Source organism: Salvelinus fontinalis, chromosome 3 (assembly GCF_029448725.1).
Source record: "Salvelinus fontinalis isolate EN_2023a chromosome 3, ASM2944872v1, whole genome shotgun sequence".
Taxonomy (NCBI): domain Eukaryota; kingdom Metazoa; phylum Chordata; class Actinopteri; order Salmoniformes; family Salmonidae; genus Salvelinus; species Salvelinus fontinalis.
This window is the reverse complement of record NC_074667.1, coordinates 12,707,223-12,721,734: the sequence shown is the minus strand read 5'-3', so window position 1 is coordinate 12,721,734 and position 14,512 is coordinate 12,707,223.

Sequence of the window (14,512 nt, the reverse complement as noted above, 5' to 3'; positions counted from 1 at the left end):
TCACAATTGCAGTGGGTCAGAAGTTTACATACACTAAGTTGACTGTGCCTTTAGCTTGGAAAATTCCAGAAAATTATGTCATGGCTTTAGAAGCTTCTGATAGGCTAATTGACATAATTTGAGTCAATCGGAGGTGTACCTGTGGATGTATTTCAAGGCCTACCTTCAAACAGTGCCACTTTGCTTGACATCATGGGAAAATCAAAAGAAATCAGCCAAGACCTCAGAAAAATAATAGTAGACCTCCACAAGTCTGGTTCATCCTTGGGAGCAATTTACAAACGCCTGCATGTACCACGTTCATCTGTACAAACAATAGTACGCAAGTATAAACACCATGGGACCACGCAGCCGTCATTCCGCTCAGGAAGGAGACGCATTCTGTCTCCTAGAGATGAACGTACTTTGGTGCGAAAAGTGCAAATCTATTGCAGAACAACAGCAAAGGACCTTGTGAAGATGCTGGAGGAAACAGGTACAAACGTATCTATATCCACAGTTAAATAAGTCCTAAATCGACATAACCTGAAAGGCCGCTCAGCAAGGAAGAAGCCACTGCTCCAAACCCGCCATAAAAAAGCCAGACTACGGTTTGCAACTGCACATGGGGACAAATGTCGTACTTTTTGGAGAAATGTACTCTGGTCTGATGAAACCAAAAATAGAACTGTTTGGCCATATGACCATCGTTATGTTTGGAGGAAAAAGGGGGAGGTTTGCAAGCGGAAGAACACCATCCCAACCGTGAAGAACGGGGGTGGCATCATGTTGTGGGGGTGCTTTGCTGCAGGAGGGACTGGTGCACTTCACAAAATAGATGGCATCATGAGGAAAGAAAATTATGTGGATAATTTGAAACAACATCTCAAGACATCAGTCTGGAAGTTCAAGCTTGGTCACAAATGGGTCTTCCAAATGGACAATGACCCCAAGCATACTTCCAAATTTGTGGCAAGATGGCTTAAGGACAACAAAGTGAAGGTATTGAAGTGGCCACAAAGCCCTGATGTCAAACACATAGAACATTTGTGGGCAGAACTTTAAAAGCGTGTTCGAGCAAGGAGGCCTTAAAACCTGACTCAGTTACACCAGCTCTGTCAGGAGGAATGGGCCAAAATTCCCCTAACTTATTGTGGGATGCTTGTGGAAGGCTACCCAAAACGTTTGACCCAAGTTAAACAATTTAAAGGCAATGCTACCAAATACTAATTGAGTGTATGTAAACTTCTGAAATTGGAATTGTGAAAAATTGCGTTTAAATGTATTTGGCTAAGGTGTATGTAAACTTCCGACTTCAACTGTATGTATTATATCATGCTGTGTGCTCTCCCTCTGTGTCTCTGTCTCTCTCTCTGTCTCCATGTGTATGTCTCTGTCTCTCTCTGTCTCAGTTCAATTAATCATCTTTTTCTAAGGTCAATGGAAATGACTAGCCCTAGCACACCAGGGGCCTAATTGATAAACGTTTGGGTACACACAAAATATACCCCAAAACATGCGTGCACCAGTTTTCACGCAAAAGTTTTAATTTATAAAGACTGAACTTGAAGTGAGAATGTGCTTATCCTCCTGCAAACTTTAGAACATTTGTGCTCACAGTTTCTAGTGGTTGAAGACTTGCACTGCAAGAAGGCAAAAGTAGCCTAGTAGTACAAGTGGGGAATATAAGACACTTATTCAAAACAAAAGAACAGGTAAGCCTAGTTAAATATAATAACAAAATGCAATCATCTAAAATAATTTGAAATAGGCATATATTTCAATGATCATTGCAGAATAAATTCCTCAACTTTTCTGACAGTGATGGTTTCATAGGCTACTAGCAAAATAGCCTATAGGCAGGCACTACCACAGGTTATAATAGGCTATCATTTGTCCCATCTTTCATTTAATTCGACCCACTTCCAAATAGTAAATAAAGTAGATAAGCTATTTCAAGCAGCCTATTTTGCTATATCCACTCCGATCCAAAGCACAGTTTAATAGTACAACAGACGGTTCACCTTTTCCATTGACGTTTGTAGGCTACGTCTGAAAACTGTAATGTGAAATGTGGTGCGTAGCAAAATATTTATTTTACAAACATAATACATAATACACAATGCATTATTATTCCCATACCCTCATAAGAGAGAATCAGACAAATTATGTTACTGTTACATTCGCTCCTGCCACACCCTCTACTGCTCATCCTGTGTCTCCTTGACCTGCTGCCACTCCCCCAGTGCTCTCTCCCTCTCTTTGTGTGCGCGTGTGTGAGATTGTGTGGGCGGAGTAAGATGTGCTGTAGTCAGAGCAGATCCCCACCAGCTGCAACCTGTTCCACAATCAAGACCTCTACAAAAACTCAGCCCTGTCACTTCCGTGCTGCTAGATCGCAGCCTCTGCTCAGTCAGTCTGCCTTTTAGCCATTGGCTCATGCATAGATCCTGTTTTCATGTTGTGCCTGTTTTTCCTTGCCTGATGCTGTTTTCTCTCCGCAGGAGATCCGTCCGCTCTGACTCTGGTCCCTGTCTCCTGTCCCACGTCTCGTCAGTCCTGCCACCCTGTCCAGAACCCCACTTCACTGTTTCCTTGGATTTTGTTCCAGACCTGCCTACCCAGCCCCAACTCCCCTCGCTCCAGCCTCAGAACCTGGCTTCCTGCAACCCGCCAAGCTTCCCCTGACCTACACCCAATCTTTCCCCTGCTTTTCAATACCTTATACCAATCTCCTCGTCTGAGTCAGCCCTTGGGTTCACCTGCTCCGCGTAACAACTACCCTCTGCCTATTGGCTACCCAGCTTATTCAAGCCTGTTTCAAAATACAACACTGCCCCTTTAAGACAGAAAAAACTCTTTACTTGACTCGCTTTTCAAAGATGTCTACAGAAGTAGACGTTTTGTGTATCTTGTAGGAAGCAATCACTTCCCTATTGCCGACTACAAATGATTTATAACTGGGCTAACAACTCACTAACTAGCAAAGGATATGAACAAAATGTGCACACATGGCTACATATATCATAACTATTGCAGAATAAATTCCTCATCGTGTCTATTCCCGAAGTAGCCATACAACAAATTACCATGCGCATCTCTCATTTATTTGGGCCTATAGGCTATTATGATTTATAGTTTTTGCTCTATGCAGATGACAGGGTGCGCGGTTTTTAACATAGAGTAGAAATTAACAGGTGAACAGACAGCTGATCTTTTGCATTGAGGTATGTAGGCTACCACTGTAAGTAGGCTTACTGTAGTTATCCCAGAGTAGACAATGTTTCAGAACTCGTGGCCTAGCATATTTATGTTTGGGAGAAAGTGGATGCAAAACATTATTGCGTTCAAGCAATCTGTTTCCAGTTCAACAACAATTTAGATGGTCAGAAATGGTCAGATACAGAAAATGTTACTGAGAAAAAAAAAGTCTGCCAACATCAAGTTTATCATTCTACAACATCTATAAAAAAAAGTATGTGGACACCCCTTCAAAGTAGTGGATTCGGCTATTTAATACTCCATATTAATGCCCATGATTTTGGAATGAGAAGTTCGACGAGCAGGTGTCCACATACATTTGGTCATGTGGTGTATTTCCTTTGGACACTGTCTTGGCCTAATTCCACTACTTCCAAAGTATACAGCAAATAAGGGCATTATTGTCACCGTAAAATGTGTGTGATGGGTGTTTTTCAGGCGGAGTTATTATGTTCGTTCACGCGTGCACCGTTTTATGACAGATCTGATTTAGTGTTTGCAACAGTTAGAAATGAGGCCCAGGCCTTTGGCTTTCTACAACATGCTGGATGGGTGCATAAACAAAAACAGCTGCCCAATTCGAGTACCAGAGGTAATGTGTTAAACGTACAATCTGCTATATTTACTTAATTCTAATAGTATTTCAATATGGATATATAATCCATTGATTCTGGAAGACTATGACTTATAAATGCCGAATGAGCTTAGTACAACTGTCTTACCCCATCATATCCCAAAAATCTGAGGTTGTTTTTCTCCGTTACTTGTAGGGGAGAGTGGGGTAAGTTGAGCCAAAGGGGTAAGCTGAGCCATCCTTGTTTCATGGAAACCATAAACAAAATGTAACATTTGACCAAATATTTCAGAAGAGGTCTTCATTTCATGGCGTCTTTGAAGGAAGAAACCACAAAAAGAGTGGTAAGAAAGTTAGGTAAAAAAAAAGGATATTCACCAAGTCAAATTAATTTGTTTAAGAGGTTTCAAGATGCTTTTATCTAAACCAAAGTGGATAATTTTAAGATTGTTCTATATGTTATTTCGGTTCTCTTATTTTTTTTAAATTGTATATAACTAGGCAAGCCCGTTAAGAACAATTTTTTATTTACAATGACAGCCTACTCTGGCTGGGCCAATTGTGTGCCGCCCTATGGGACTCCCAATCACGGCCGGTTGTGATACAGCCTGGAATTGAACCAGGGTCTGTAGTGACACCTCTAGCACTGAGATGTAGTTGCTTAGAACGCTGCGCCACTCGGGAGCGCGGGAGTCTCTATGAGCCTCTAAACCTAGCATGAAAGATAATTCTTTATTTTCTGTAGTTAAATAGGAAACAGCACGTTAATGTGCAGGGCTTAATGATGCTGATAGTTGTCGATGGTAAAATATGTAGCATGAAAACAACTGTGTTAGCAGTGGGCCTATGTGACCATTACATTGTTGCATGCTAGCTAACACACTTAAATACAGCAATCATATACCAAAGCACATCCCAGAAAGCCCCTCAATCCCTAACAGGTACCATATACCCACACATGTATAAATCAGCAACGTACAGCAAACTTGTACACATTGTAAAATATAAAAATAGAATACAGTATTCAGAACGTGACCTACCTCTTGCGTCACATTTTCATACTGGGGAGACCTGACGTTCGTGATCTCCCCGATCTGTAAGCGGGGCCAATAACAACACGCCTTATTGTCATCGGAATTGACCCAACCAATAAGAATGCTTGAACATTAAATACACATTTCTTTAGAGGCAAGTGGAAACATAACCCACCCTGTTACACATGCAACTTATTATACATTTTCTGTACACTCCTTTAGGGGTTTCCATATGGAAGTGCTATGAATGTTTTATGAAAACTATATGTAAAGTGGAGCCCTTGGGTTGTGTCCCAAATGCCACCTATTCCCATTTTAGTGCACTACTTTCGACTAGGGCCCATATGGGGCCTAAACCGATTTGGAATGCAACCTTGCCTTACTCTACAGTTTGTAATCGGTACTCCTGGGAGATAACCGAGCTGAAACTGTATTTACCCAGCATGTCTGTCAAAACTGGTGCCATCAAAACCACTTGGATTCTTAATACGGGAGACGTGTGCAGAATTTTAACAGTATGATTGCTCCCACCCACGATAGGCAGTGTACAGTTGCCAACGTGACTGACAGATCGCTGTGTCGAAACACACAAGCGATCCTACAAGCGATGATACAGGAGTTTGAATGCACACACACATACATACAAACACAGGAGAAGAATGGCACAGGAGGACGTGTGAGATATGAGATATATTGTTTCACACGTTGCCGAGCCTTTGAAGCTCTTGCTCCAGGCACTGTTGCATGCTGGGAGGATGGAGACATTCCTAAAAATCATCAGAGGGGGTCTCCCAGGGAGTCAGCGCTTGTTTGGTTGGTGTGTGTCACTGTGTGTGTGTGTGTGTGTGTGTGTGTGTGTGTGTGTGTGTGTGTGTGTGTGTGTGTGTGTGTGTGTGTGTGTGTGTGTGTGTGTGTGTGTGTGTGTGTGTGTGTGTGTTTTGAGGCAGTCCACCACCTTGCAATTTACAAAACCAACTCTACAGTAATCATTTGCTTAGTTTTAATAAGGAATGGAAATTGTAACCTGCTTAGGGGATGGCTGCCAATTCTGTCACCAAGGTCCAGAGCATTATCCAGTACCTTCCCCTCACCCCTACCTCCCTCCCAGAATCTCTCCTAATCCACTAAATTCTTTCCTCAGCTCACCCTTCCTAACCCAACATGTAATAATTACTCATTTCTACCCACCCCTCTTATGCAACGCATATTGAATTTAAGCCCGTCTTCAAACCTCCCTCTCCCTCAACCCTAAAGACCATCATTTAGGAGCCTGCTGAGTCATTAATTGGATTGTGTAGGGGTCTCCGAGCAAATTAGACTGTACCAACCCGCCACAGTTATAAAATGGCCAACCGCGTGACAGGACATGCTCTCAGCCAATCTCCATTGGAGCGTGGCTAATGGGATGTGTGCATTGATTTTGCTGTGTCGTGGTCGTTGCCTCAATACATTACGGTGATGAGCGTATCAGCACTGATCAAACATTCATCTAGAATATTTAGGATATTATGGCAATCACCACCATTTCAGAAGCCAATAGCGCCCATTTGACCAGGAAGGATGGAGAACATTGGATGGATGTTTGTTTTAGCTATGCACGGTATTGTCAATAGGGCCAGAGTAATGGAAGGTTAAGTCAGATGGATGACATCGATACTAACATCAATACTTTTTAAAGAGATACTTGCTGTCAAGGAATTGAACACACACCATAAAAATGAATTCCATTCCAAATTAAGAGCATGTTGACCTTGACCCCTTTTGATTGGTAGAAAAAGTCAGTTCATAGTTCATATTCTGCCCATGGTATAAAACGACTATTCCCAGACCAAAAATGGTTAACTATGAACTAGTACGGTGTCAATATTAGGAGGCATTCATAGGCAACTCCTGCTGAGAATGAAAGAACTTAGACTGAGACGTTCCTAATATGGAGACGGTAGTGGAGGATTCTCACACATTGTCTTGCTGACAGTCAGCTAGGCCCTACAGGACGTTAAGCCCTTTGGACCAGCTGGCAAACTCACTCAGCTCACCAGCCCTCTAGCACTAACGGACCTCCAGGGAAGCTCAATGTCAGCCGGAGGTCGCAATCATTGTTCAATACTACTGTATATAAAGTAGTATTTCCTTCCACATTTTGTGCCACATTTCTGCGGACTCCATCATTAACTTGTTCCAGGAACCAGCAGAACCTTTCAATATCTGAAAAGTATGCAATGCAGAGTAGCCCACTGTGTTACTGTAACTACAGATCTTCGAGATTAGATTATCCCACCCACACGATCTAACCATTACAAGATTGATAAAATATCTGATCCTATGTCAGTTGTTGGGGGGGGGGGGGGGGAGTGTCAATTGTTGCACAACACTACCTGAATGACATGCGGGGGAAAAGATTCCTCTGCATGTTCAGCCATACGTCCGGGCCAATCCTTGAAGTGCATTTATTTTACTCAAGCTCAGAATATTTGATACATTTTAAGACTTCAGAACTTGATAGACCAAATGAAATTGCTAATTTGCTACAAAATAATAACATTAAAAGGAGCCCCACTATCTTTAACCACGGATTGTAACAAAATGACTGATTCATGTTGCAAATTCAAATAATGAAACTTTAAATTATTAAGGCTTTTAGATGGTTGTGTTATATTTTTTCATCAGGATTTTCTAAAAACTCTACCCCTCTCTAACTTTGTGTTCTTGCCATGACATGCTTTCGTCCGTTGTCGTCTGACCCAGTGGGGAGTAAGTTAAAGTTGCCCCTGGAATCTGATCTAAGGTCAGTTTAGCTTATTTCCTGACAATGGTTAAGGTTAGGATTTGGGGAGGGTAAGCCGATTCTAGATCTGTGCCAAAAGGGAACTTCTACCTGGAGCCCCAGTAGTTAGGCTACTACCTCGATGCCCCCTTCCCTGGCAGAAGTAAGTCAAGTCTGAAACGGAAGGCCATGTACACTCTTAGCTATATTCTTAGAAAAAGGTGCTATCTAGAACCTAAAAGGGTTCTTCGGATGTCCCCATAGCAGAACCCTTTGAAGAACCCTTTTTGGTTCCAGGTAGAACCCTTTTGGTGCAGGTATAACCCTTTTGGGTTCCATGTAGAGCCCTTTCCACAAAGGGTCCTGCCTGAAACCACAAAGGGTTCTCCTATGTGGACAGCCGAAGAACCCTTTTAGAACCCTTTTTTGTAAGAGTGTACAACAGCTTATAACTCTGTTATCACATGCTTATGACTGCGTTACCCCCGTCTCACCAAGAAGGTTAAGGTAATGTTTTCCCACAACAGCAGATGGATCTGAGTAGAATGAGGCTCTCTCACATCTCATCTTCACAGTCTAAACACGAAGCCAATCCAAACACAATTAAAACCACGTAGTGTCAAGGGCCGTCCGCATCCATTAAAGTAACCTGTGCAGACTGCGAGGAAACGGACGGAAACGAAGGGTCCCATGCACCGTGCAAGGGTTTTCAGATGACCTGTGCAGCTGCGGGAAAAGCGCAGGCAGGCAAAACTCACTGAAGCGTGAAGAAGAAGGATGTCATCTTTTGGAGCCGAGAGGCAATTACCCGCCTTGCTCCAGAACACCGGAACTGTCCTTCTTACCTGGTTGTGTGCTCAGAGTTTCATGCTGTATATACACACACTTTTTCAGATGAGAGTCCAAAGCACTTCCTACGGGGAAGACCTGGTACATACAGAAAGCTTTTTGACAACCGGAAGGCCAAGGAGTTGATGGAGGTGGCCATTTTTTTTAAGCCAGCAGCATACCACCCTGCATACCACTGCTGGCTTGCTTCTGAAGCTAAGCAGGGTTGGTCCTGGTCAGTCCCTGGATGGGAGACCAGATGCTGCTGGAAGTGGTATTGGAGGGCCAGTAGGAGGCACTCTTTCCTCTGGTCTAATAAAATATCCCAATACCCCAGGGCAGTGATTGGGGACACTGCCCTGTGTAGGGTGCCGTCTTTCGGATGGGACGTTAAACGGGTGTCCTGACTCTCTGAGGTCATTAAAGATCCCATGGCACTTATCGTAAGAGTAGGGGTGTTAACCCCGGTGTCCTGGCTAAATTCCCAATCTGGCCCTCAAACCATCATGGTCACCTAATAATCCCCAGTTTACAATTGGCTCATTCATCCCCCTCCTCTCCCCTGTAACTATTCCCCAGGTCGTTGCTGCAAATGAGAACGTGTTCTCAGTCAACTTACCTGGTAAAATAACGGTAAAATAAAATAAAAAATAAATAAAAATTTTGGTTTGAAGATAAAAGATAAACAGACTTGTTAAAGTTATCAAAGCTGACTGAATTGTCCAGAGCAATGTCATACTTAGTGTAATTGAGTGTTGTGTCCACAGTCTTCCGACATTTGTGTAAATTGTTTGATATTTCATTGTCCCTGATACGTGTTCCAGAAATGCCAGACAAAATGTTTATACTGTATTTGAAATCCCTGTATATTAAATCCTTGTATAATAAATAAACTCAACAACATCATGATGCTGAAGAGGCAGAGAAGAGTCTCTCCACATCAGAACACCTCAAACACCAGCGGAGACCCACCGGGAAGAAATCTCACCACTACTCTGACTGTGGGAAGAGATTCACCTCTTCAACAGACCTTAAAAGACATCTGAGAATCAATACTGGAGAGAAATCTAATAAATAAATTGAGTTGATTTATTCTGACCACTATTGGGGCTGTTCTTTTGAAAGGTAAAGCGACCGTAATTTAAAATTTTAATTATTGACTCCTCCTCCTAATTTGTGTGGATGTGTGAAAAATTGGTAACGTAAACCTGTTTATGGCCTACAACAACTTTAAATAGTGTCAGTAACATAATAAACTGGAACACATCAGTTAGCAAATCCCCAAAGACTGTATCCTCACTGTGCTTGTAGCATTACTCACACACACACACACACACACACACACACACACACACACACACACACACACACACACACACACACACACACACACACACACACACACACACACACACATTTGACAAAAATCTAGAGGGGATTTACATTGGTCAAAGGATAGATACTGTAACTGTAACGATTGTTCTCCTCCTCCTCCTCCTCCCCGAAGAGGAGGAGTAGGGATTGGACCAAAGCGCAGCGTTGTTATATGACATACTGAAGTTTATTTTAAGTAAGACAAAACACAAAACACTTTAACAGACTACAAAACAAATAAACGATGTAGACAGACCTGGACTTGAGAACTTACAAAATGACGAAGAACGCACGAACAGGAACAGACTACATATACGAAACGACAAACGAAACAGTCCCGTGTGGTAGACATACAGACACGGAAGACAACCACCCACAACAAACAATGTGAAACAACCTACCTATATATGGTTCTCAATTAGAGGAAAACGTAAAACACCTGCCTCTGATTGAGAGCCATACAAGGTCAATTAAACCTGACACTTAACATAGAACAAACAACACAGACTGCCCACCCAGCTCACGTCCTGACCCACTAAACACAACTATACAAAAGGAAAACAAGGTCAGGAACGTGACAGTAACATCAAACACTAATCGTTTTACCGCTAAAGATACCCACATTTTATGGAGATTGAAATTGATTTCTTAGCCCAGATGCAAGGGACGAGACAAAGAAAGTAACCGATTTGTTTTGTGTGAAAAAAATGTCAGGTTTTACACACTTCTTTCGGTTTATTGCTGATTTACAGTTACGAACTCAAAGATGTAAATAATAGAGGGATAGTGCCTTTTGGGCAAAGACAATGTGTGAGTTACTGGAACATTCATGGGTTTATAATGAGTTCTATTAGCTCTTTGACTTCTGCAGTGTTTCAGCAGATGGGGGTTAGAGAGGGAATTGAAACATAACATTCATCTTACATGTGTTTAAGAATGAAAAGACAGAAAGCCCCATTCTGTTTTACTCTGTTCAGCTTGAAGGGCTGATCTAGGACTTCCATACCCATGTAACCTTTTTTCATTGTGATCTAAAAGGCCCTTAAATAACATTCCTACAAAACTTGTATACAAAATGTGGGGGAGAAAAATCAGGCAAGGGTTTTGGGGGACCACCCCCATTGCTATTCAAATCTCTTTTGCCAAATTGCCATTCAAAGCTAATTTCATACATTTCTACAGTATCTAATTGGGCAATAAACTATGACATCACTCGACAAAAGTGTTGGGGAGAAACATTTAACATTGAAATGTATGTGTGTGTGTCCCTAGACCCACGCAGACCTGGATTTAAATCATATTTGAAGTCATTTCAGATACTTTATCATCACGTCTCTGGATATGAATCAGATGCAGACACAGGAGGATAGTTCAATTCTCAGAATATTTATTATCACAAAGGGGCAAGCTAAAGGCAGGTCGAGGGCAGGCAGAGGTTCGTAAACCAGGTCAGAGTCAGGCAGGTACAGGACGGCAGGCAGGTTCAGGGTTGCCAGAATGGTCAGAACCGGGTAGACTAGAAAACAAAAACTTGAGAACAGTCGAAATGGGAAACATGCTGGTAAGACCTGACAAAACAAGTCGCACTGGCAACAGAAACAGAAAACAAAGGTATAAATACACAGGGGATAATAAGGGAAATGGGACACACCTGGTGGGGGGTGTAGACAAGCACAAGACAGGTGAAACAGTTCAGGGTGTGACACTTAATACGTGCATGACTGAGCTTGTCTGGCTTAATGGACCAATAGAATAGTCACAAAGCTGCAAACCCCACCCATCTAACACTCCAGGCTGACTAGGGAAAATGCTCAAAGTATTTGAGAGATGTCAAATAGTATTTGAACCCAGTTCTAGTCCCTAGTGGAAATTACGCCCATGCATCTCTCCCAATGAGAAGTATTTAATCCAACAGCTGCCACAAATTAGGGTGCATCTGCAGGTATGTAAATATATGCTAATGTGGGCCTCTTTCCTCTCCCGCTGCTTTGAAGTAAGCTAGAGCAAGTGGATGGCTGAGAGTTTGGACTAGTTAGCATCAGGAAGCATGTGCCTGGAGGCTGATGCAGGCACTGTCCCTCGAGTCCTAATGAGACAGATTTATATAATCAGTAATTCACATATACACTCAGTTAACAATATAAATAGCCCCCTTATATTTAATTCATGAAGCCAATCAATGAATAATTGTTATATGTTGCTTAAATTAGGTACATTTCCTATTAAGTACGTTTTTTACCAAAACGGATGATCATTTAAAACTTAATAAGACTTGTTTGTTGTCCCACAAGGCTTTGAGAATTGTTTGGGGAGTTATGTAGTACGTTTAATTCAATTTTAATTTAATTATGTGAAGTTTATCTCCAGGATTATAGTCTTATAGTCTGCATTTGATTTGGAGTTGAAGAAAACAGATACCTCCCTCAGTAGAGAAAGAGTAAGCATCTCACGCCAAGTACACAAGGAGAGAAAATGCCAGAAAAATGTGGACAAGTTTTATATCATGTGACAGCGTGAAATGCAAAGAACTGTGGGAAGATGTGTGTCCGCAGTGTAAATGCCTTTGGGTGCCAGATGCAATTTTACACTCATGAGTGGAATACTGAGGATTTTGGATGTGTGTGTGTGTGTGTGTTTGTGTTTGTGTGTGAGTATGTGTGTCTGTGTGCATCTACATGACCTCTTTGCAAAATAAACACCCACACACTATGAAATATAAGCTGAAGACATAAGAGTGGACATTCAAAGTAAAGGAAACCATGCTGAGAGAAACATATACGTAGGTAACGCTTCAGGCACGCTACTGTGAATATAAACCATGTAACACATTCATAAACAGCTTAAGACATACGAAGCACCAATAGAGTTTCAGTTTTGTTTTCGCAAAATAGATGCAAGGGCAGGCTTGCAAAACATGTTCTATATCTGATTTCCCCTATATGAATGACATTAAATAGCACAATCAAATGTCTGAACACATTACAAACACTCCCAAATCTAAATCCTATTACAACAGTATAACCCTTGAAAACATGATATATATTTTTATAAGTCCCCTTGTGACCTCTGATGGGTGAGAGGAAAGGATTGTGATATCGGGGTACATCTCAATAGTCTAAAGTGGCTTCCTCTTCTCATCTCCTTTCCTTCATCTGCACTGACGTGAAATAACTTAAAGGACAAAAAAGCACATTCCTGGTGGCAACCACAACATTGCTCCGATCTATCCTGTGTTTTGAGGTCAGTACCGAAAAAGGAGAGGAGGCCAGTTTTTAGATGCACCGCATGTTTCCACGTCACTGCTGGCACCTATTTAGTCCAGACCCATTGGGCCAAGTTGGAAAGGAAACTAGGGAAAGAACTACACTATAAGAATATTTGGACCTAGACATTGGTTTTGGGTGTGCTTCTGAGGATATCTATAGCGGAGTAAATTGGGCTAATTTGATTCATCCGTTTGCATTTCCAGAGCATTTTTTTTCATGACTTTTTAATGTTTCCATCCCATCTAAAACTTCTAAAAATAACACATTTGTGGGTCAGATGATACATTTGTAAGACTTCTGGTGTCTGGGAATCTTGGTCTGATTACTGACTCACGTGGTCTTTAAAATGAAAAATGAAGATTCTGATGACTAACTGTGTCACAGTTGTGCCAAGTTGGCTGGATGTCCATTCTTGATACACAGGGGAAACTGTTGAGCGTGAAAGTTTTGCCGTGCCTGACACAAACCAGTGCGCCTGGCACCGGCTAGCATACCCCGTTCAAAGCCACATACACAATTGACGGCTCAATTGTCTCAAATCCTTCTTTAACCTGTCTCCTCCCCTTCATCTACACTGATTGAAGTGGATTCAACAAGTGACATCATTAAGGGATCATAACTTTCACCTGGATTCACCCGGACAATATATGTCATGGAAAGAGCAGGCGTTCTTAATGTTTTATATACTCAGTGTACAATTTACAAATGAGCAAGTTTATTTCTGTAGCGTAGGAACTTTGAATGTTTGAATGAACACCTTTAATCCATATGAATACTTTACACTTAATCACAACAAAAGAATAATGGGATCGCAATATTGGCTTGTTGGCACTAGCCAACACCAAACACCTGCACAATGTTTGGTAATACACAGGTACAGTATTTGGCTGTGTATCATCGATTCTGTTTGATGCTCATCAACAGATGGACTTGTTCACATGTGTATGTTCCAACAATGGACCCATAGTAATGCATGCACGTTTGTGAGTCAAGCCAATCTGTCAATTAAGAAAAACAAAGCCTTCGAAAAACCCTGCCTGCTGGTAAGTCAGTGTTTACCAAAATGGGCTTGCAAAGCTTGGTCATGCTGCTCTTTGCACACAAAAAAAGCTATGATCATTTCTCTTCCATGTGCCTCAGAAATTGTGCTGGTAGGCCTCTTTCTTCGGTTCAAAAACATACATGTAAAGGGATTTTTTATAAAACGTAAGGGCTACATTTCCTATAGTCAAGCAAATGTGACTCGCTAACCAATATGGTAGTTAACTGTAGTACAGCAGGCTACATTAAACATCATTTTTCTTTCGGTGTTCTTTCTGTGAAGAAAAAGGTGACATGAACCATAGTGGTTACATGTTATAAATAACCACCAATGTTCCCAAGAAAAGAACCCCCCCCCCCCCCCCCCCCGCCACAACACTTTCACAAGCCA